This window comes from Arachis hypogaea, chromosome 11, assembly GCF_003086295.3.
Source record: "Arachis hypogaea cultivar Tifrunner chromosome 11, arahy.Tifrunner.gnm2.J5K5, whole genome shotgun sequence".
In the NCBI taxonomy this organism is placed as follows: Eukaryota; Viridiplantae; Streptophyta; class Magnoliopsida; order Fabales; family Fabaceae; genus Arachis; species Arachis hypogaea.
In genome coordinates, this window is record NC_092046.1 from 116,229,510 (window position 1) to 116,252,884 (window position 23,375).

Sequence of the window (23,375 nt, forward strand, 5' to 3'; positions counted from 1 at the left end):
CGAAAATACTTGCTAACAATTAATAATTTGATTCAAAAATTTCAAGTATCTTGCTTTTTTGTTAAGAAAGGTTTAATATTTGAATCATATCTTTTAAATTTCTTGTTAGCCAAGTCATTAATTTTAAAATCAAATCTTTTTAAATTGTTTTTCAATTATATCCTTTCAATCATATCTTTTTAAAACTATATCTTTTCAATCATATCTTCTTAATCACATCTTTTTCAAAATAATTTTCAATCATATCTTTTTAATTTCTAATTTCAAAAATCTTTTTCAAAAATCACTTAATTTCTTTCCCAATCTTAAATTTCGAAAATCTTGTACCAAAATTTCAAAATTTCTTTTAATTATTTTAAAATCTTTTACTTTAATTTCGAAAAGTCTTCCCCTCTTCTCACACCTTTCTATTTAAGGACTAACACTCCTCCTCAATATGCAATTCGAACTCTATCTCCCTTGATAAGTTCGAATTCTCTCTTCTCTACCTCCTCCTTCTATTCTTCTTTTCCTCTGACACCTCAAGGAATCTCTATACTGTGACATAGAGGATTCCATATTTTCTTCTTCTCTCTTTTCATATGAGCAGGAGTAAGGACAAGGGCATTCTTGTTGAAGATGATCCTGAACCTGAAAGGACCTTGAAGAGAAAGCTAAGAGAAGCTAAAGTACAACTCTCTATAGAGGACCTAACAGAACTTTTCAAACAAGAAGAAGCCATGGCAGCCGAAAACAACAACAATGCAAGGAAGGTGCTTGGTGACTTTACTGCACCTACTCCTGACTTCTATGGGAGAAGCATCTCAATCCCTGCCATTGGAGCAAACAACTTTGAGCTTAAGCCTCAATTACTCTCTCTGATGCAATAGAATTGCAAGTTTCATGGACTTCCATTGGAAGATCTTCATCAGTTCTTAGCTGAATTCTTGCAAATCTGTGATACTGTCAAGACCAATGGGGTTGATCCCGAGGTCTACAAGCTTATGCTTTTTTCCTTTGCTGTAAGAGACAGAGCTAGAACATGGTTGGATTCACAACCTAAAGAAAGCCTGAACTCTTGGGAAAAGCTAGTCAATGCCTTCTTGGCAAAGTTTTTTCTACCTCAAAAATTGAGCAAGCTTAGAGTGAAAGTCCAAACCTTAAGACAGAAGGAAGGTGAATCCCTCTATGAAGCTTGGGAAAGATACAAGCAATTGATCAGAAGGTGTCCTTCTAACATGCTTTTAGAATGGAGCATCATAGGTATCTTCTATGATGGTATGTCTGAACTGTCCAAAATGTCATTGGACAGCTCTGCTGGAGGATCTCTTCATCTGAAGAAGACGCCTGTAGAAGCTTAGGAACTCATTGAAATGGTTGCAAATAACCAATTCATGTACACCTCTGAAAGGAATCCTGTGAATAATGGGACAAATCAGAAGAAAGGAGTTCTTGAGATTGATACCCTGAATGCCATACTGGCTCAAAACAAAATATTGACTCAACAAGTCAATATAATTTCTCAGAGTCTGTCTGGAATGCAAGCTGCACCAGGCAGTACTAAGGAAGCTTCATCTGAAGAAGAAGCTTATGATCCTGAGAACCCAGCAATGGAAGAGGTGAATTACATGGGAGAACCCTATAGAAACACCTATAATCCTTCATGGAAAAATCATCCAAATCTCTCATGGAAGGACCAACAGAGGCCTCAACAAGGCTTCAATAACAATAATGGTGGAAGAAACAAGTTTAGCAATAGCAAATCTTTTCCATCATCTTCTCAGCAACAGACAGAGAATTCTAAGCAGAGCCACTCTGAATTAGCAAATGTAGTCTCTGATCTAATTAAAACCACTCAAAGTTTCATGACTGAAACAAGGTCCTCTATTGGAAATTTGGAGGCACAAGTGGGTCAACTGAGTAAGAAAGTTACTAAACTCCCTCCTAGTACTCTTCCAAGCAATACAGAAGAGAATCCAAAAGGAGAGTGCAAGGCCATCACCATGACCCACACGGCCGAATCTGGAGAGGAGGAAGAGGCAGTGATCTCCACTAAGGAAGATCTCACTGGACGTCCACTGGCCTCCAAGGAGTTCCCTCATGAGGAACCATGGGAATCTGAGGCTCACACTGAGACCATAGAGATTCCATTGAATTTACTTCTGCCATTCATGAGCTCTGATGAGTATTCTTCCTCTGAAGAGGATGAAGATGTTACTGAAGAGCAAGTTGCTAAGTACCTTGGAGCAATCATGAAACTAAATGCCAAGTTATTTGGTAATGAGACTTGGGAGGATGAACCCCCCTTGCTCACCAAGGAACTGGATGACTTGACTAGGCAGAGATTACCCCAATTTAGACAAGATCTTAGAAAGTTCTCAATACCTTGCACCATAGGCACTATGACCTTTGAAAAGGCTCTGTGTGACCTAGGGTCAAGCATAAACCTCATGCCTCTCTTTGTAATGGAAAAACTAGGAATTTTTGAGGTGCAAGCTGCAAGAATCTCATTAGAGATGGCAAAAAATTCAAGGAAACAAGCTTCTGGACTTGTAGAGGATGTCTTGGTAAAGGTTGAAGAATATTACATCCCTGCTGATTTCATAATCTTAGAGACTGGGAAGTGTATGGATGAATCCATCATCCTTGGCAGACCCTTTCTAGCCACAGCAAAAGCTGTGATTGATGTTGACAAAGGAGAATTAGTCCTTCAAGTGAATGAGGACTCCCTTGTGTTTAAGGCTCAAGGATTTCTCTCTGTAACCATGGAGAGGAAGCATGAAAAGCTTCTCTCAATACAAAGTCAAACAAAGCCCCCACATTCAAACTCTAAGTTTGGTGTTGGGAGGCCACAACCAAACTCTAAGTTTGGTGTTGAGAGGCCACAACCAAACTCTAAGTTTGGTGTTGAGAGGCCATCATCATGCTCTGAGTATCTATGAGGCTCCATGAGAGCCCACTGTCAAGCTACTGACATTAAAGAAGCGCTTGTTGGGAGGCAACCCAATTTTACTTATCTATGTTAAATTTCTATTGTTATTTTATGTTTTCTGTAGGTTGATGATTATGTGAAGTCACAAAAATAATTGAAAAAGCGAAAACAAATTGAAAAATAGAATGAAAAATAGCACACCCTGGAGGAGAAAGCTACTGGCGTTTAAACACCAGTAAGGGCAGCAGAATGGGCGTTAAACGCCCAGTCTGGCACCATTCTGGGCGTTTGACGCCAGAAAGGGGCACAGAGCTGGCGTTTAACGCCAGAAAAGGGCAAGAAGCTGGCGTTAAACGCCAGAAATGGGCAGCAACCTGGCGTTTAACGCCAGGATTGGCAGAAAGGGGCATTTTTGCACGCCACTTGGTGTAGGGATGAGATATCCTTGACACCTCAAGATCTGTGGACCCCACAGGATCCCCACCTCTCTCTCTCTTCTTTATCCATTCACCAATCACCTCAATACCAATTCCCACCCAAACCCACCCATAATGACCGGACCATACCCCCTCTCCACTCCTATATAAACCCAGCTTCACTACTTCATTTTCACACAACATAAACACTACTTCTCCCCCTTGGCCGAAACACCACCCACCTCCATCTCCTCCATTTCTTCTTCTTCTACTCCTTTCTTTCATCTTTTGCTTGAAGATGAGCAAATCTTCTAAGTTTGGTGTGGTAAAAGCATTGCTTTTTGTTTTTCCATAACTATTTATGGCACCAAAGGCCAGAGAAACCTCTAGAAATAGGAAAGGGAAGGCGAAAGCTTCCACCTCCGAGTCATGGGAGATGGAGAGATTCATCTCAAGGGTGCATCAAGACCACTTCTATGAAGTTGTGGCCAAGAAGAAGGTGATCCCCGAGGTCCCTTTTAAGCTAAAAAAGAATGAATATCCAGAGATCCGACATGAGATTCGAAGAAGAAGTTGGGAAGTTCTCACCAACCCCATTCAACAAGTCGGAATCTTAATGGTTCAAGAGTTCTATGCCAATGCATGGATCACCAAGAACCATGATCAAAGTGTGAACCCGGATCCAAAGAATTGGCTTACAATGGTTCGGGAAAAATACTTAGATTTCAGTCCGGAAAATGTAAGGTTGGCATTCAACTTGCCAATGATGCAAGGAGATGCACACCCCTACACTAGAAGGGTCAACTTTGATCAAAGGTTGGACCAAGTCCTCATAGACATTTGTGAAGAGGGCGCTCAATGGAAGAGAGATTCAAGAGGGAAGCCAGTTCAACTAAGAAGGCAGACCTCAAGCCCGTGGCTAGGGGATAGTTGGAGTTTATCCAATGCTCAATCATTCCTACTAACAACCGTTCTGAAGTTACTATAGACCGGACTATCATGATTCATAGCATCATGATTAGAGAGGAAGTAGAAGTTCATGAGGTTATATCCCAAGAACTTTACAAGGTGGCAGACAAGTCCTCTACTTTGGCAAGGTTAGCCTTCCCTCATCTCATTTGTCACCTTTGCAATTCAGCTGGAATTGACATAGAGGAAGACATCATCATTGATGAGGACAATCTCATCACTAAGAAAAAGGATGGAGCAAACAAGAGATCCCACTCATGAACATGAGGAAATTCCTCATCATGAAATCCCTGAAATGCCTTAAGGGATGCATTTTCCTCCACAAAACTATTGGGAGTAAATCAACACCTCCCTAGGAGAATTAAGTTCCAACATGGGACAACTAAGGGTGGAGCACCAAGAGCATTCCATCCTCCTCCATAAAATTAGAGAAGACCAAAGAGTCATGAGAGAGGAGCAACAAAGGCAAGGAAGAGACATTGAGGAGCTCAAGCACTCCATTAGATCTTCAAGAGGAAGAACAAGCCGCCATCACTAAGGTGGACCCGTTCTTTAATCTCCTTGTTCTTTATTTTCTGTTTTTCGAATTTTTATGCTTTATGTGTATTTATGCTTGTGTCTTTATTACATGATCACTAGTGTCTAAGTGTCTATGCCTTAAAGCAATGAAAATGAATCCATCACCTTTCTTAAATGGAAAATGTTTTAAATTGAAAAAGAAAAAGAAGTGCATGAATTTTGAATTTTATAACAGATTAATTATTTTGATGTGGTGGCAATACTTTTTGTTATCTGAATGAATGCTTGAACAGTGCATATTTTTGAATTTGTTGTTTATGAATGTTAAAACTGTTGGCTCTTGAAAGAATGATGGAAAAGGAGAAATGTTATTTGATGATCTGAAAAATCATAAAATTGATTCTTGAAGCAAGAAAAAGCAGTGAAAAGCTTGCGAAAAAAAAAAGAATAAGAATAAGAAAAAACAAGCAGAAAAAGGCAATAGCCCTTTAAACCAAAAGGCAAGGGTAAAATAAAAAGGATCCAAGGCTTTGAGCATCAGTGGATAGGAGGGTCCACAGGAATAAAATCCTGGCCTAAGCGGCTAAACCAAGCTGTCCCTAACCATGTGCTTGTGGCGTGAAGGTGTCAAGTGAAAACTTGAGACTGAGCGGTTAAAGTCGTGGTCCAAAGCAAAAAAAAAAAAGGAGTGTGCTTAAGAGCTCTAGACACCTCTAATTGGGGACTCTAGCAAAGCTGAGTCACAATCTGAAAAGGTTCACCCAGTTATGTGTCTGTGGCATTTATGTATCAGGTGGTAATACTGGAAAACAAAATGCTTAGGGTCACAGCCAAGACTCATAAAGTAGCTGTGTTCAAGAATCAACATACTTAACTAGGAGAATCAATTACACTATCTGAATTCTGAGTTCCTATAGATGTCAATCATTCTGAACTTCAAGAGATAAAATGAGATGCCAAAACTGTTCAGAAGCAAAAAGCTAAAAGCCCCGCTCATCTAATTAAGACTGATCTTCATAGATGTTTTTGGAATTCATTGTATATTCTCTTCTTTTTATCCTATTCGATTTTTAGTTGCTTGGGGACAAGCAACAATTTAAGTTTGGTGTTGTGATGAGCGGATAATTTATACGCTTTTTGGCATTGTTTTTAGTATGTTTTTAGTATATTTTAGTTAGTTTTTATTATATTTTTATTAGTTTTTAAATAAAAATCATATTTCTGAACTTTACTATGAGTTTGTGTGTTTTTCCATGATTTCAGGTATTTTCTGGCTGAAATTGAGGGACCTGAGCAAAAATCTGATTCAGAGGCTAAAAAAGGACTGCAGATGCTGTTGGATTCTGACTTCCCTACACTCGAAGTGGATTTTCTAGAGCTACAAAAGCCCAATTGGCGCACTCTTAATTGCATTGGAAAGAAGACATCCTGGGCTTTTCAGCAATATATAATAGTCCATACTTTGCCCAAGATTTGATGGCCCAAACAGGCGTTCCAAGTCAGCTTAAGAATTCTGGCGTCAAAACGCCAAAACTGGCACAAAAGCTGGAGTTAAATGCCCAAACTGGTACAAAAGCTGGCGTTTAACTCCAAGAAAAGTCTCTACACATGGAAGCTTCAATGCTCAGCCCAAGCACACACCAAGTGGGCCCGGAAGAAGATTTCTGCATTAATTACTTATTTCTGTAACCCTAGGCTACTAGTTTTCTATAAATAGGACCTTTTGCTATTGAATTTTCATACTTTTGATAGACCTTTTCACGTTTGGGGGCTGGCCTCACGGCCATGCCTAGACCCTTTTGTTCTTATGTATTTTCAACGGTGGAGTTTCTACACACCATAGATTAAGGTGTGGAGCTCTGCTGTTCTTCACGAATTAATGCAATTAATACTGTTTTCTATTCAATTCACGCCTACTTCTTGTTCTAAGATATTCATTCGTACCCAAGAACATGATGAATGTGATGATTATGTGACACTCATCACCATTCTCCCCTATGAACGCGTCCCTGACAACCACCTCCGTTCTACATGCAATCAAGTTTGAATGTTTATCCCTTAGCCTTCTGGTTCATGACGCATGGTTGCCTCGCCTGACAACGGAGTCCTCCATTCCATGAAATCAGAGTCTTCGTGGTATAGGCGAGAATCAATTGGCAGCATTCTTGAGATCCGGAAAGTCTAAACCTTGTCTGTGGTATTCCAAGTAGGATCTGGGATGGGATGACTGTGACGAGCTTCAAACTCGCGAGTGTGGGGCGTGTGACAGATGCAAAAGGATCAATGGATCCCATTCCGACATGATCGAGAACCAACAGCTGATTAGCCGATGTGGTGACAGCGCATCAGGACCATTTTCACTGAGAGGACGGGAGGTAACCATTGACAACGGTGAAACCCAACATAAGCTTGCCTTGGAAGGGAGTATGAATGATTAGAAGAAGGCAATGAGAAAGCAGAGGTTCAGGAGGAACAAAGCATCTTCATACGCTTATCTGAAATTCTCACCAATGAATTACATAAGTATCTCTATCTTTATTATATATTTTATTTATCTTTTAATTATCAATTCTCCATAACCATTTGAATCCGCCTGACTGAGATTTACAAGATGACCATAGCTTGCTTCAAGCCGACAATCTCCGTAGGATCGACCCTTACTCGCGTAAGGTTTATTACTTGGACAACCCAGTGCACTTGCTGGTTAGTTGTGCGGAGTTGTGATAAAGAGTTGAGATTACAATTGTGCGTACCAAGTTGTTGGCGCCATCGATGATCACAATTTTGTGCACCACTATGATGCTCCAATTTTTGGGATGTGGGTTCATACTAGTGTCATGGATTTTGGTGACCCATGCATTAGCATAGAACTCTTGCACTATCAAGATTCCAACTTTCAGAATAGGTTTGGTTAGGACTTCCCAACATCTCCTCCGGATTTCTCGTCGGATCTCCGGGTACTCATTCTTTTTTAGCCTAAAGGGGACTTCAGGAATCACCCTCTTCTTTGCCACTACTTCATAGAAGTGGTCTTCATGAGCTTTGGTGATGAATCTCTCCATCTCCCAAGATTTGGAGGTGGAAGCAACTGCTTTCCCTTTCCTCTTTCTAGAAGATTCTCCAACTTTGGGTGCCATAAGTGTGAATGGAAAGTAAAAAGCAAGGCTTTTCTAACACCAAACTTAAAAGCTTTGCTCGTTCTCGAGCAAAATATGAAGAAAAGAGAAGAAGAAAGTAGAAGAAGAAGGGAATAGAGGAGATGAAGACGGATAGTAGATTTGGCCAAGTAGAGCTTTACTGTATGAATGGTGTGTTATGAAGGAATGGAAGAAGGGATATTTATAGGGGTGGGATAGGGTAGAATTTGAATGAATGGGTGGGAAATTTTAAATTTAAAGTGGGTGGGAGTTGGTGGGAGTTATGATGGTTTTGGAAAGTGATATGGATGTGATTGGGTTAGGGTTTATAGGGAAGAGTGTATGGAGAAGAGTGAAAGTAAGAGAGAGAATAATGTGGGGTAGGTGGAGATTCTGTGGGACCCACTGATCCTGAGATGCTAGGGAATTCGAGTTCCCTGCCCCCTTGTGGGCGTTGAACGCCCAGCTCTTACTCCTGTCTAGCATTCAACGCCAGCTCTATGCTCTATTTGGGGTGTTGAACACTGATAAACCCTAATTTTGTGGTTTATCTTTTGCTTAATTTGGAGGATTTTATCATCTTTTCCCACATTTATTCAATGAAATATCATGGTTTTGTAATTCTCTCTTGAATTGTGCTTAAGTGTAAAAACATGCTTTTTAGGCCTTAAAATAGCTAAATTTAACTCACTTTAATTCCATTCGATGCCTTGATATATTTTTTGAGTGATTTCAGGTTCATAAGGCAAGTATTGGATGGAAGAAGTGAGGAAAAAAGCATGCAAAGTGGGAGAACTCATGAAGAAATGAAGGAACCGTAAAGCTATCAATCCTGACCTCTTCGCACTCAATCGACCATAACTTGAGCTACAGAGGTCCAAATAATTTGGTTCTAGTTGCGTTGGAAAGATAACATCCGGAGCTTTAAAATGATATAAAATTTGCCATATATTGCTTCGCGTATAGGGGTGCGCATGCGCCATGTACGCGTGCGTGCCGATGCTGCTTGTGGCCCACTAAAGATGAAATCGCTGGGGGTGATTTCTGAAGCACTTTGGGCCCAACCCAACTCATTTCTAATACTATTTCATATAGAATTCAAGCTTGGACAAGGGGAGCAATTGTTTGGTAGTATAGCATCATGTAGCTTAGTTTCTAGAGAGAGAAGCTCCCTCTTCTCTCTAGAATTAGGTTAGGTTAGGTTAATCTCTTCTAGATCTAGGTTCAATCTCATATTTTCATCTTATTTCCTTTATGAATTCTTGATTCTACTCTTTTATTCTCATAGTTTGTAGTGTTAATTTCCCTCTTTGCTCTCTTTTATGTTCATGGATGCTCTTGTTGGATTTGGATCCCTTTTAATGCAATTTAATGTTTGATGTTCTTTTATTATTGATTTGAATTGTGATCTTGTCTCCTTGTAATTTGTAGTTGGTAGATTTTACTATTTCTTGTCATTTATTATGCTTTCCTTTTATGCCTTCCAAGTTTTTGACAAAATGCTTGGTTGGATGTTAGAGTAGATTTTGAGCATTCTTGGCTTGGAAAGAGTAATTAGGTAATATTGAGTCATGAAAACCCAACTTATGTTGGTGATCTAGAGTTGTTAGCTAGTATGATTTCCATTGACTCTAATCTCTTGCTAATTCAATTAGTAGGTGATTAGGACTTTTGGATTGAGATTAGCTAGTCTTATTAGACTTTCTCCGAGTATGAGGATAACATGATACCTTCCTCCATTATTGGGGATGACGTAATAATATAAATTCTTGTTTATCATTGTGATATGATTGATTAGTCTTATTTGACATTCTCCCTATGTGAAGATAATATGATACCTTCTTCCATTTGTTGGAGTTGACTAAATAGGGTAAATTAATCATTGTATGACTAGGATAGAAAGCCTATATTCTCAATCTTTGCCATGAATGTCTCTCTCTTTATTACTTGCTTTCTCTTATTTACTTGTTTTCTTTAAATACTTGCTTGATTCACTTTCTTTGTCATTTAATTTCTTGCCCCTTTTATAAACCAAACCCCCTTTGTTCCTTCATAGCCAATAATTGAGCACTTCATTGCAATTCCTTGTGAGACGACCCGGAGTCTAAATACTTCGGTTAATTTTCATTGGGGTTTGTACTTGGGACACAACCAATATTTTTTATTGGGAGGATTGTTTGTTGGTGTAGAACTATACTTGCAATGAGAATTCATTCATTTGAGGAAATTCTATACCACGACAATTTTAATCTATCAAAATGGCGCCGTTGCCGGGGAACACAATGGTGCTATGTTATTGGCTATTGTATATATTGTGAATAGCTTGAATTTTGGTTTGTTTGCTAGTTTTTTCTAGTTTAGGATTTTATTTTCTTTACTTCTTATTAATCTTTGTTTTTGTTTTCCCTTTCACTATGAATTCTCATCTTTTTGGCTATGAGTGTAGTTCAAACTATGTTGTAGGAAATGGAAGCTCCAATGAGGATATACATCAAGGATTTGGAAATCAAAGATGGGAGGAGCCTCAAGCTTATGGACAACCTTCTTGGCAACAACCTCCTCCGAACTCTTATGGGTATAATCCAAATCCTAATGCATACCAATCTAATGTATGTGATGACCCTTATTGTGATTATCAACCACAACCACCACATACATATGACCCTTTCCCTCAATATAGCCCTCAACAACCATACTCACAAGCCTCATACCACCATTCACCTCCACATGATCCTAACCCATACCCACCATACCAACCATCATATGAACCATACTTAGAGCCACCATCATTCCAACACCAATACTCCCAAGAACCACAAAGTCCATACACACCACCTCAAGAGTTTCACCAATATGAACCACCTTCCAATTACAACAATCTTCCCTCAAACAATGAACCTCTCTTCCACCATCACCTCCCGATGAAGCCCACATGCTAGAATTGAGAGATCTTGAATATCATATCTTAAGGCGACACGAGGAGGATGAAAAGAAGTTTGAGGAGTTAAGAGCAAAAATGGCTATCATGGTAGAAGCCATTGGCAACATAGTCTCATTCCGCATAAGCCTATGCGATCAAGGCACTCCCATTGTTGAATGTGCAGAAGCAACCAAGGAGCTTAGTGAGGGAGTGAACTTGAAGCTTCAAGGTGAGAAAGATGAGTTAAAGTAAGAAATACAACAAGAGGAGAAGGTAGAGATTATTGAACAAGAGGAAGTAGTGGTTTGGTATTTAGGATATGTTGAGTACATAGAGGAGTCACAAATTGAAAAGCCTTCTTCCATGGAGTTTGAAGTTGATGTTGAGGAGGAGAGTGCACAACCTCCAAGGCACAATGTGATTGAAGAATTGGAAGAAGTGTCCCAAGTAATAGGTCCTCCTATCTATGATGATTCTGCATCAACATATGATCCTTTTGAGCTTGATGAGTCCTTCCCCACTATGCTTGGGATTGATGAGGAGGTAGATTTCACTAAACCTCCTATTTATGATTTGAGTGATGGGGAAGAGATAGAAGAATTTGGTGAAGAAGAATGTGAACTTGAGGAAGCTTGGCAAGAGGTAGAGCTTGAAGAACCTTGCCAAGTGGTGGAAGCCTCTAGGAGAGGATGGACGGGAGTAGAGCACGCCTTGTCAAGATCATTGGGAACTCTTCCACCTAGGTTGTCATCCAATCCTTCGTTTGAGTGGGTAAAACTTCAAACTCTTAGCTTTATTATCCCACTTGAATTTGGTTTGCTTGAAATGGATGGCCAACTTAGAGCGCTTTATGGAATTAAGCGAAAGAGGAGAATGTTTAGTGGTTGGCGTTGTAAGTCTAGGCTCATTATGGTTGAAGCTTCAAGGAGCAAAGGTTGGACTAGTGCTCAATTGGATGGGTCTAGGAGGATAGTTTAGTGCTTCCATGAGAATTCATCTCTCGTGCCACCCGAAGGAAATCACCATGATCAACTCAAGAACAGGTGTGAAAACAAAGTGTGGGATCCCGGATCACACAAGGAAAATCAACTTTGGGAGCCCACGGTTTGTGAAGAACTCCATCAAAGCTTGGAGTTATTAACTTTGAATGATGAAGCGTAATAGAAGTCCAAGCATTGGTGGATGTTCAAGGATGGATTCAAGCACAAGCCACCTTGATGAAGAGCTCTCCATAAGTCCAACTTAAGGACAATAAACAACAGTGCTAGGTGGGAGACACCCCACCATGGTAACATCTTTCCCTTTTTCTCTTGTGTAAATATTGGTAATTTAGGTTTAATTTCATGTTTTGTTTAGTTAGTTGAGTTTAATTGGGAGTCTAGTAGGTTAAATAAGGTTTTATGATGTTTTGGTAGCTGTTTGGAGGCTTGGAATGCTTGGATTGGTGCAAAAACATAGAAAAATTTTGAAAAAACAGAGCACCATATACGCGCACGCGTGCTTCACGCGTACGCGTGACCCAAGTATTTTCGGCCATCCACGCGCACGCATCATGTACGCGTACGCGTGGATTGAATTTTTCCACTTCCCAGCCATTTTTCTGAGAGTTGTGCCTGCACTGTGCGCGTTTTGTGCCTCTCGTACAAAGCTATGCACGCGTACGCGCACTTCACGCGTACGCGTCACTCTCGAAATAACCCATCGACGCGTGCACGTCCGTGACGCGTGCGCGTCCGTGACGCGTACGCGTCACTTCCCCTTTACCAATCCATGCGCACGCGTCACGGACGCGCACGCGTGGAATGTCCTGCATCCAACTATCTTTTCTCATCTCCTTTCCATTTATTTCCTTCTTCTCTCTTCTTTTCTTTTCTTTCCACCCTTCAAACATCATCCAACACTACCAAACACCATGTAACACCATTTCTTTTAGTTAGTTAGTTAGTTTAATTTTTGTTTAATTCTCATTTTCCATTATAAGTGTTGGATTACTAATCTTGTTTACTATTTACTGCTGCTTATTACTGATAGGATGTTAGTTTAACATCATTGTTGTTAATTGTCATTGTTGGATTTCTTTGTTGAGGTTGTATTTGGTTACTTGGTTTGGAACTTTTCATGTTTAACATTTGTGAACACCAAGTACATGTTACATTGCCTTCATGCATCTTAACTCTTTGAATTGCATGTTTTGGCCACCATGCATTCATCATCCATTGTTAGGCAATTGTACATTATCAATGCATTTTTTTAGGATGCTTGTTATAATTGATCATCACCTATTTCATGCATTGAGATTGTGGAATTGTGAAATTGGATAGAAAGCTTACCTAGTGACGTATTTTTGAGCTTTTTAATCTTTGTGGACCATGCTTGCTATGTGATTGATTTTTGACTTCTATATCATTTTTCCTAAGTTCCATAGCATCCATGTGTTTCACCTCTATGTCACTTAGGTGTTGCAACAACTTCAATATGTGTCATTGTTTGATGTGTGAGTGATAAACCACTATTTTATGGTTTATCTTGTACTCAATTGAGTGGTTTTTATCAACTCTTTACCCACTTATTCATACTATAAAGTGGGCTGTTTTCGACCCAGTTTTCGGCCCAGAAAACACAGATTAGAGGCTATAAAGTGGGGAAATCCATTCATTCATAAGAACAAGATCATAATTCATAATTTTTAGTTTTAGATGTAGTTTTTAGAGAGAGAGGCTCTCCCCTCTCTCTTAGGATTTAGTTTTAGGATTTAGGATGATTTCTTCTTCATCACAGGTTCAATGTTCCTTTAATTTATTTTCTACTTTTATTCTATTACTTTAATTATTTATCTTTTCAATTTAGCTTATGCTACGTTCATGTTATGATTTTCTTAATTAATATTATTTGAGGTATTTCAGATTTAAGATTGCTTTGCTTTATTTATATTGATGCTTTTAATTTAATTTAGATATTTTCTCCCTTTTGGCTTGGGTTAAGTAATTGGTAACGCTTGAGCTGTCAAATAAAGCAGCGGTTGAAATTGGGAGTTGCTCCAATAACTCTAGTCTTTTCATAGGAATTGACTAGGACCTGAGGATTAAGCTAATTAATCCACTTGATTTACCTTCATAGTTAGAGGTTAACAAAGTGGGATTAAAATCCAATTCTCATCACAATTGATAAGGATAGGACTTCCAGTTCTTATACCTTGCCAAGAGTTTATTTTATTATTATTATTTTATTTTTCTTATCATTTAACATACTGCTTCTTTACTTTCAAACCCCCAATTTACAAGACTCATAACCAATAATAAGAACATACTTCCCTGTAATTCCTTGAGAAGACGACCTGAGGTTTAAATACTCGGTTATCAATTTTAAAGGGGTTTGTTACTTGTGACAACCAAAACGTTTGTAAGAAAGGTTGATTGCTTGGTTTAGTAACTATACTTGCAACGAGAGTTTACTATAACTTCTAAATCATCAACCTTCAATTCTTCAAGATGGCGCCGTTGCCGGGGAATTGCAAACGTGTGCCTTATTATTGGTTATTGTAAATATTTACTTTTTTTTTGCTTGTTTATTTGTTTTTATTTTTGTATTTATTTTTGCTTTTTCATAAATTAAGAGGTTATTGGTTTTTATTTAGTTAAAAAAAAATTCAAAATTTGTTCTTCGTGTTCATCTTGACCTTCAAGTTGTTTTTAGTTGTTTTCTTCGTTTTGATCTGAAAATTTTAAGTTTGGTGGCATTTTATTGTTTTTCTCTTTCCTCATTTAATTCAAAATTTAAATCTTTTTCAAATTTTTATCTTATATTGTTGACTTTTTCAAAATTCAAAATTCAAAATTTAAAAATTCAAATTTAAAAATTTTCAAATTTCAAATTTCAAAATTCAAATTTCAAAATTTAAAATTCAAAATTTAATTTTCAAATTCAAAATTTAAATTTCAATAACCTTTTAATTTAAATTTGTTTTTATTTTTATTTTTAATTTTTATTTGCTATTATGAGTTCTCACCCCCATCGCTATGAGTCTGGTTACAATTATGTTGCAGGAAGAAAAAATTACAATGAGAACAGGCATCAAGGTTGGAATAATCAAAGATGGGAGGAGCCACAAGGATTTGATCAACCCTCATGGCAACAACCACCTCCAATGGACTATCAACAACCACTACCATATGCCTATGAACCCTTTCCTCAACATGACTTTGGACCACCATACTCACAAGCCCCTTTCCACCATTCACCTCCATATGACCCTAACCCGTATCTACCATACCAACCACCTTATGAGCTAAATGAACCCTCCTATCCACCCCAAACCTCCATGGAAAAAGCACTTACTGATCTAAACTCTACTATACAAGCTCTCGTCACCCAAATCGGACCACCAAATACCTTCAACAATCAACCCTCAAGCTCTAGTGCACTTCCTTTTCAACCACAGAATGATCTCTCCATCCCATCACCACTATCCATGGAAGAGCACCCACATCCATCAATCCAAGAGCAACATGATCCCAATGATGCTATTGACATAGAACAAGAGAGAAGGGATCATCTTCGCGAATCCATACTTCATAAGGAGCTAGAGGAGGCCCTAAAGGTAAAGGTAGTAAAGACCCTTGAAGATGAAAGAATAGTTGAAAGGAGTTGTCATGGAAAGAAAATCATTAAGGATGAGTACGATTTTATATTAAAACTACTGGACAAAGCAGTAATTATTGAAGAGGAAAAAGTGGTTGAGGACTTGCGAGATGCTGAACCTCCATGGGAAGGTCAAGACATAGAGCCTCCTTCCAAGACGGTTGCATTTGATGCTGAGGAGGGTATACAACCTCCAAAGCATATCATAGTTGAAGACTTGGAAGAGGTTGATCAGGAGATGGAGATTAAAGAAGAAGAGGCACAACCTTCCATGCCCTTGGTGAGCAATGAAGAAGAGATTGAATTGGAAGAAAGCTACCAAGAGGAAGAGGTTGAAATTGAAGAAGCTTGCAAAGAGGTGGAAGTTGTCAGAGAAGAGCACAAGGGAGTGGAGCTTGCAAATTCATTAGAAATACCTCTCCCAAGGCCATTACCGTCCAACACAACATTCAAGTGGGTAAAATTCTCATCCTTGACCTTTACTTTCCCACTTGAATATGGGCTACTGGAGATGGATGGTCAACTTAGAGCTCTTTGTGGCATTAAGAGTAAAAGGAAGATGGTTAGTGGTTGGAGTTGTCAAGCAAGGTTCAACATGGTTGTGTGCTCAAAGTTTAAATGCAAGGGTTGGTGTAAAGCTCAGCTGAATGGGTCTAGGAAGCTGTTTGGGTGTCTCAGTGAGAATTTCAATTACCTGCCACCCGGATGGAATCATGATGATCAACAAGAAGATGGGTACAAAAGCAAGGTTTGGGATCCCGGAATTCAGCCTAGCAATCAACACTCTTGGGGCCTTGTCACTTGCTTTAACTTACTTGAAGGCTTTCTGCGCCTAGTTTGGGACCCCGGAGGCCGTTGGAATCACAAACATTGGTGGAGATTCCTGGATCAGTATAAGCACAAGCCACCATAACAAAGGACTCCCGAAATGTCCAACTTAAGGACTTTAACTAAAAGTACTAGGTGGGAGACAACCCACCATGGTATGATCGTTCATTTTCTTCCATTTTGATTTTATTTTGTTTTGTTTGTTTTTGAGTTTTATTTTATTGAACCTGGAATTACTCATAACATATGCATCAGCATCTGCATACTGCATTCTACATTTTGCCTAAAAAAAAACACACGCACGCGATGCGGCAGCGTTGCTGACGCGTCCGCGTCACCAGTGTGTTTGGAAGAAAAGAAACATGAACAGAGAGTCACGTGAAAGCGTGGCTGGAGGCGTGCCTTTGGCACAAATTGATCCACGCGACCGCGTCAACCACGCGGCCGCGTCATTTGGAAAATAGCCTCCCACGCGTCCGCGTCGCCCACGCGAACGCGTGCTCCAACAGATCGACGTAAAAGGGGTGTATGGCCGAAAGTTGTGCTGGAGTAGGGCTGGACTCGCGCTAGAAGCCCAAGTCCTCCCACGCGAACGCGTCACCCACGCGTCCGCGTCATATTGGAAATAAGGCCATCCACGCGATCGCGTCCACCACGCGATCGCGTCACCCAATAATTTGGCAAAAAGAATTTTACACAGAGAGTTGCGCGACCGCGAGGCTGCCCTCGCGCCAATCGCACAAATCAGGCCATGCGATCGCATGACCTACGCGTCCGCGTCACTTGATAATTATTGCGCACCACGCGACCGCGTCACTCACGCGTCCGGTCGCCTGCGCCGCACAACTCATCCAAAATAGCGCCAACTATCTTCTCTTTTCTTTTCTAATCCTAATTTCTTCTTTCTTACTTACTTTATTTCTTTTACTTCTCCTTCCTTTTCACCTTCATTCTATTTTACTTAATTTATTTGCATATTTCATTCATTGCATCTTAATTTTGTGCATATTTTTATTTTCTTTTCTAAATTCATTATTTTACCTTTGGTGTTAATTTTCTTATTTAACTGTTGCATCTTCTCTTGAATTATTTTGGGTGCTTAGTGACTTGTTTTATTTTGGATAGGTAATATTATTTATATCAATGCCAATCTTTTATACCTGTATTACTTTTACATTGACATGAATTTATATTATCTCTCCTTATCCACACTCTCTTCCCTATTTTTGCATTGTTGATTTGCCATGTACTTCTACTGTTTTCTCATTTACATGTTGTAGCTACTATGTAATTGAGACCCTCATTATCTGACATTAACCCAACCATATTTTATTTTATCTTTATTTCTGGGTTACTGTTCTTCTTTTTCTCTTCTTTCAGGCTGGCCACTGAAGACGGAAAAAGGAAGAAACTTCTATAAGAGGAGACAAACAAGTCCATCTGCACAATCCTTGAAGAAAAGCATCAGTTGGAACAACCTGTCCACCTGCACATCTCAACATGCACCGAGGACGGTGCAATCTTTAAGTGTGGGGAGGTCTATACCGACTTCCAGGGGTTAGTTACCTTCTTTCCAACACCAATACTCTATTTTCTTTATTAGTTCATTGTTGCATTGCATAATAGATTGCATGTATAGTTGATTGTTTGTATTTAAGTATTACTTAGTTGAAAAATAATAAGTTTCTTTTTAAGACCCTATTTTTGAAAATTTTCACTAATTTAAATTAAAAAAAAATCAAAATTTTTGTGTTAAATTTGTTTGAAGTTGTATTTGGAACATGGTTTTTGAGCCAAAGAACACACAACCCGTGAGATTTTGAGCCTAATTACATGGTTACACTATTTAACCATAAATATTTTATTCTTGTGTGTTTTCTTCTCTATAATTGCAATCTTTGCTTTGTTCCATTCTATATGTCTATTATTTGGTGTATTTACATGCTTGCATATGATTGAAGCCATTATTTGTTATTAGCTCACTTATCCCAAATAAGCCTACCTTTTACATCACCCTTGTTAGCCACTTTGAACTTTTTAACCCCCTTCTATTTCATAACCATATTACTAGCCTTAAGCAGAAAAACAAAATAAAAATCTCAAGTTGAATCCTTGGTTAGCTTAAGATAGATATTGTGTATAATTTAAGTGTGAAAAATTTTCTGGGAACATGGGATGATATGAAAAAAATAGGGAATTAAATTGAATGAGTTATTTGAAAATTTGGGAAGCATGCTCATGTGAAATCAAAATAATTAAATTACCATGTGCATTGAAAAAAAAATATATTAAGTAATTAAATAAGGGGGATAAAAAAAGGAAAAAAAAAAAGAGAGAAGAAAAATAATATTACCCCAAATGCAAAATAAAAAGAATCAATGCACATGGGACAAAATTCAAAAATAAGTTTGATACATGAGCACGTAATACAAAAGTGGAAAAAATTTGGGTAGCTAGGTAAAGTATTTTAAAATTGTATAAAGTATGTATATCTTAGGTGAGATCTTAGACTAGCCAAGGATTCACTTTATAAAGCTCACTTGGCCATACATATATCCTTACCTTTACCTCAGCCCCATTACAACCCTAAAAAGACATCATGATGTTTGCATTGGTACATTAAATATTTGTTGATTGGTTAGATGAAGAATAAAGTTTAGAAATCATGATTAGAGAAGAGTAGAGTGAATTACCCTATACACTTGAGAGACTAGAGTGATATACACTACCGGTGAGGGTTCAATGCTTGATTCTATGTTCCCTGCTTTCATGAGCTATCTTCTTACAAGTTTACTTGTCTTTTATTGTATGATTTGAATTAGTGAAATCTGAATTATTTTTGTCTTGGAGAACTTATTTACTTTTAACCAAGTAGGTAGAAATATTTTTGCATGTAGTTGCATTCACATAGATAGGTTGCATTTCATACATTCTACCATTTCTCTTCACTTTTATAACTTCTCTTGAGCTTAGCATGAGGACATGCTAATGTTTAAGTGTGGGGAGGTTGATAAACCACTATTTTATGGTTTATCTTGTGCTCAATTGAGTGGTTTTTATCAACTCTTTACCCACTTATTCATACTATTTGCATGGTTTTACATTTGCCTTCCTAATTATGTGCTTTGATTGAAAACATGCTTCTTTGGCCGTAAGTTCCCTATGTTTAATCCTCTCTTATTACCATTAGATACCTTGATATGTGTGTTAAGTGATTTCAGAGATTATAGGACAGGAATAGCTTGGAGAATGAAAAGGAAGCATGCAAAAGTGGAAGGAATACAAGAAGTTGAAAAAATTGCTAAGCTGTCCAACCTGACCTCTTCGCACTAAAACTGTCATAACTTGAGCTACAGAGATCCAAACGACACGGTTTCAGTTGCGTTGGAAAGCTAACGTCCGGGGCTTCGATTTGGTATATAATATGCCATAGTTTTTCTAACGCTAGGCGACACGAACGCGTGCTCCACGCGGATGCGTCGCAGTGACAAAAATCAGCGTGGCAGATTTCTTCTCCAGCGATTTCTGGGCTATTTTCGACCCAGTTTTCTGCCCAAAAAACACAGATTAGAGGCTATAAAGTGGAGAAATCCATTCATTCTTAAGAACAAGCTCATAATTCATAATTTTTAGTTTTAGATGTAGTTTTTAGAGAGAGAGGCTCTCTCCTCTCTCTTAGGATTTAGTTTTAGGATTTAGGATTATTTCTTCTTCATCACAGGTTCAATGTTCCTTTAATTTATTTTCTACTTTTATTCTATTAATTTAATTGTTATTTATCTTTTCAATTTAGCTTATGCTACATTCATGTTATGATTTTCTTAATTAATATTATTTGAGGTATTTCAGATTTAAGATTGCTTTGCGTTATTTATATTGATGCTTTTAATTTAATTTAGATATTTTCTCCCTTTTGGCTTGGGTTAAGTAATTGGTAACGCTTGAGCTGTCAAATAAAGCAGTGGTTGAAATTGGGAGTTGCCCCAATAACTCTAGTCTTTTCATAGGAATTCACTAGGACCTGAGGATTAAGCTAATTAATCCACTTGATTTACCTTCATAGTTAGAGGTTAACAAAGTGGGATTAAAATCCAATTCTCATCACAATTGATAAGGATAGGACTTCTAGTTCTTATACCTTGCCAAGAGTTTATTTTATTATTACTATTTTATTTTTCTTATCATTTAACATACTGCTTCCTTACTTTCAAACCCCCAATTTACAAGACTCATAACCAATAATAAGAACATACTTCCCTGCAATTCCTTGAGAAGACGACCCGAGGTTTAAATACTCGGTTATCAATTTTAAAGGGGTTTGTTACTTCTAACAACCAAAACGTTTGTAAGAAAGGTTGATTGCTTGGTTTAGTAACTATACTTGCAACGAGAGTTTACTATAACTTCTAAACCATCAATCTTCAGTTCTTCAGTGAGCTCTCTATACCATTTTGTTCATCAAATTTACTTTCACATCAATCAATGTCCATGCATTATCTAATTTCACAATTGGTTGATTTTTGCTTGAATGCTTTTATGCTTCTTCACTACTTGTTGGGTTGTTTTAGCCTACGAGTCTTTTAAAGTATCTTAAGCACACTAGAATGAGTGAAGTGCATGTTTTCTTTAGTATAATTGTGACATAAATTTTTGTACTAGTGTGTGCGTTCTAAACCACGCGCAATTTTTGAACCCACACACTTATTTTTCATCAATGTCACAATAATTCACTCACTCCATTCTAGTGGTTCTTACCTCATCCCAGCAATTCACGCTTCCTTGCTTTTGTATTTTCTCATCTTACGGTGTTTATATTATTTTTTCATGATCGATGCACCATAAGCTAAAATGAAAGCGGAAGGAAGAACACGCAGCACCGGTTGACCTACCAGATGAAGGTGGCAACTCGGAGAGTCGCCGTACTCCCTTGTTCATCTTTGGATGCACCGAGGACGGTGAAAACTTTTAAGTGTGGGGAGGTCATCCAACCGCTCGGCATTTTTGGGTGACAAGTTTTTAATCCCAACACTTTTGCATTTCATTTTTAGGTCTTTTAGGATTTTCGGTTGCATTGCATATGTTTATATTAAGCTTAGTCAAAATAATGATATTTTCCAAGGATTTTATCTATAGAGCACCCAATTGATTGAAAAAAATTTTTTTAGAACTTGCTTGAATTATACAATTGTGGATCATGTTTTGAGCTTAGAACACAAGCATGTGAGATTTGAGCCTAATTGTGTGGTTACATCATACATAACCACTTACTTTCATTCTTGTGTGCATTATTCTCTTCCTATGATTGTAATCTTTGATTTGTTTGATTCTTTATTTCCATTATTTTGTATATACATGTATTTACATGATTGAGGCCATTGTTCAAATAGCTCACTTACCCAAATAGCCTACCTTTTATCTTCCATTGTTAGCTAATTTTGAGCCTATGCTTAACCCACTTGTTCTTAATTGTAGCACATTACAAGCCTAAGTGAAAAACAATAAATATCCCATAATTTGGATCTTTGATTAGCTTAGGCTAGTGAGAGTATTTACTATTTGATTTTGGGAGAGTTGGGAACATTGGATAGGGATAAAAGTATGTTTATGTTTTTTGTTGAAAAAAAAATTTGGAAATTGGGAACATACTCATGTATTAATCATATGTAAACCATATGCATTAATATTCTTGTATATATTTTAGTTTAAAAAAAATAAGAAAAACAAATATATATATATATATATATATATATATATATATATATATATATATGAAGAAAAAGAAAATATATAGAAAGGAAAAAAAAAAGCAATAAAAAGGGGACAAAAATGTCCCAAAGTTCAAAGTTCAATAAAAACCAATGATTATGGGTAGTGATAAAAAAAAGAAAAAAAAAAGAAGAATGCATGAGTGTGTGGAAAAGTGAAGGATGGGTAGTTAGGATTGTTTAGAATTATATAGGTTATCATAGGTTAGGTGGGAAGTTTAAGTTAATCAAAGATCCAATTTTCAAGCTCACTTGACCATATGCATCCTACCTTGACCCTAGCCCCATTACAACCTATGGAAAAGCCCTCATGATATTTGTATGCATGCATAAAGTAATTGTTTATTGTTAGATGAAAAACAAATCTTGGAAAGCATGATTAGGGGAGAATCGAGTGAATCAACCACATACAATTGAGTGCCTAGAGCGGATACACATCCGGTGAGGGTTCGATCGCTCAATTACATGTCTCCACCCATGATCATCTTTTCTTGCAAGTTTGTAAAATCTTTCAATGATTCAATTAAATTGTGGGTTAATTTGATTGCTATTGCCTTAGCCCTTGTGCTTGTATATGTATTCTTGAAAATTGACTTGCTTTGACCAAGTGGATGCATTCATGTAGATAGGTTGCATATAGATAGATTGTATTTAGTTAGTTCGCATTGAATAAATGTTGATACCCCTTTGCTTATTTCTTGATTTTAGCATGAGGACATGCTTAGTTTAAGTGTGGGGAGATTTGATAAACCCCAATTTTGTGGTTTATCTTATGCTTAATTTGGGGGATTTTATCATCTTTTCCCATATTTATTCAATGAAATAGCATGATTTTGTAATTCTCTCTTGAATTGTGCTTAAGTGTAAAAACATGCTTTTTAGGCCTTAAAATAGCTAAATTTAACCCACTTTAATTCCATTCGATGCCTTGATATATTTGTTGAGTGATTTCAGGTTCATAAGGCAAGTATTGGATGGAAGAAGTGAGGAGAAAAGCATGCAAAGTGGGAGAACTCATGAAGAAATGAAGGAACCGTAAAGCTGTCAAGCTTGACCTCTTCGCACTCAATCGACCATAACTTGAGCTACAGAGTTTCAAATGAGGCGGTTTTAGTTGAGTTGGAAAGCTAACATCTGGGGCTTTAAAATGATATAAAATTTGTCATATGTTGCATCGCGTATAGGGGCGCACACGCGCCATGTACGCGTGCACACCGATGCTGCTCGTGGCCCACTAAAGATGAAATCGTTGGGGGCAATTTCTGAAGCACT

General features: G+C 37.9%; 1 non-coding gene across 1 annotated transcript; it reads right to left on the minus strand.

Moving 5' to 3' along the window:
• Nucleotides 1-1,115: 1,115 nt before the first annotated feature.
• LOC112725445 (small nucleolar RNA R71) lies at nucleotides 1,116-1,223 on the minus strand. The gene has a single exon (XR_003164554.1). It is a non-coding gene; the product is annotated as a small nucleolar RNA R71 (small nucleolar RNA).
• Nucleotides 1,224-23,375: the final 22,152 nt, after the last annotated feature.